This window comes from Pinus tabuliformis, chromosome 6 (genome assembly GCF_031772625.1).
Source record: "Pinus tabuliformis cultivar Carrire ecotype Pingquan chromosome 6, CPIR1, whole genome shotgun sequence".
In the NCBI taxonomy this organism is placed as follows: domain Eukaryota; kingdom Viridiplantae; phylum Streptophyta; class Pinopsida; order Pinales; family Pinaceae; genus Pinus; species Pinus tabuliformis.
The window spans coordinates 1,375,046,241-1,375,048,229 of NC_142292.1; positions in this window are offsets into that span (position 1 = coordinate 1,375,046,241).

Consider the following 1,989-nt stretch of genomic DNA (forward strand, 5'->3'; position numbering starts at 1 on the left):
GCAATCAGAGTCCACGAGGCCAGTGAAGAAATGACAAAGGTTCAGTTGGAGTTGAATCTTCAGATCGCTGAGCTGCGGTTGAAGGTGCAACCCTCCACTCCCCCAGAAGTTAGAGAACAGTGCGCTAACGCTATCATAGTAGGGTTGGAAGAAATTGGGGGTGCAGTGTGACACTGTATCAACATGTTGGAACAAGCACTTGAGGTCCTCATGACTTTGCAAGAGGAGCCCAACATCCAGCGCCTGGAAACAAAGGCGTGAAAACTCTAGCAACAATACGATAGTGTCCGAGGAATTGCACAGACATTAGTCCTCACTCATCAGCTTGCAAGGATGCAACAAGCTAAGGCACTTAAGGAGCAGGTGGACGTAATAGTTCTCAAAGCACGCGTTCAGCCATGGATTGACGAGGCCTTCAAAATCATGGCAAATATCGAAGGAAAGCTCATGCACATACAGGGGATGCACGCGTAGATGCAGGGAAGCACGTCGGACACATAGGTCTTAGAAGAACGAATGCAGCAGGTTCAGCAAGCAGGAGCTCAGTGCTCTGTGAATCGTTCAAGAACATTTGGAGGGACTCCGCACCAAGATCGCCGCACCAACAGAGGGACTCGAGGGTGAGTCATGATGTTTGTGTTGGGGGTCTGTTGGGCATGGAATCCCCCCGGGGCATGTTTTGGGGCTCAAAGCCCAAGATTTGAGTTGATATTGTTGTAAATCTACATGAATTGCGGGTGCGAAATGTATGTTAGAGTTATAGGGTTGTCTGCCCTAGTTTTGAATGTAAGGTCGGCCTACCCATGGTCTGCGGACCATGGGATTGTATAAATAGAGTGAGGCTCTAAGTTGTAAAGAGATACTGAAGGAATGGAATCTAATAGATAGCGCAGTAGAAGAAAAGAGCAAGTGTAAAGTGTGTCTTGGGTCGTAGGGTAGCAGAAGGCTCTGCAGCTGAGTGCATAAGGGCAGAGTCGAGTCTGTAACTGAAGGAAGATAATAATAAAGAGAAGGTTTATCTTAGGTCCGTGTATATACTCTTGGGTTATTATCTGTTGATATGAATTGTAATTATATTGTTTGTTTACTACATGCACTAGTATGAATTGTGAATATTATTAAGTATAATAGAAAGCACACAGATAAGCTAATTTAATCAACTAATATTGGATTACTAGTAAGGACTTGGGTAATAACACCAATCGGCCCCCGAGCAGGTTTGCGCGAAGGCAGCACCTCAGGAAGCGAGGAATGGGTAAGTGCGCGTAGCTACATGTGCGTAGGGTCAAACTGCGAACCACTTGAACTCATCAGACGTCTCCAAGGTGTGGAAACCTAGTTCTAGCACCCTCCCATACTACTTCGGGTGAGACATCAGTTCACGCTCCGTGAAATGTTTCTGAAAGGGCCAATAGTACCGGGATTTGTTTGGCTAAATCACCTCTGAACTTGAGTCAGGCCCCAACAAGCCAACAATAAGCAGTGCCAATAGATGGTAGAGTGCTAGGAAAGCCTAGTAAAATGTGACAAGTGCCGTGGTGTGCCAATGTGTGCCAAGGAGTGTTAAAGAGTGCTATGGAAACAGAAGGGAGAACTAGCTCATAATGCATGGAAATGAAGGAATAAGAGTGTGTGGCATGGAGTGTCAATGAGTTCCAAGTGTGTTAAGGAGGAGTTACAAGGCATTCTTGGCAATGCTAAGGAATGCTATAGTTCTAGGGAGACATGCGGCCAAGATGTGCTAATGCGTGCAAGGAAGTGTTAGTTGGGAGTGTCATGGAAACACAAGGGAGAACTATGTCAAAATGAATGGAAATGAACAAATAAGATTTTGTGATTATAAGTTTCAGTGAGTTCCAGGTGTGCTAAGGAAAAATTGACAAGGTATGCTAGGCATTGTTAAGGCATGCTAGAGGCTAGGGCGACATGCCAAGATGTCATAGGTGCTAGGGCGTAATAATACATGTCAAGGAGTGATAAGGAGTGCTA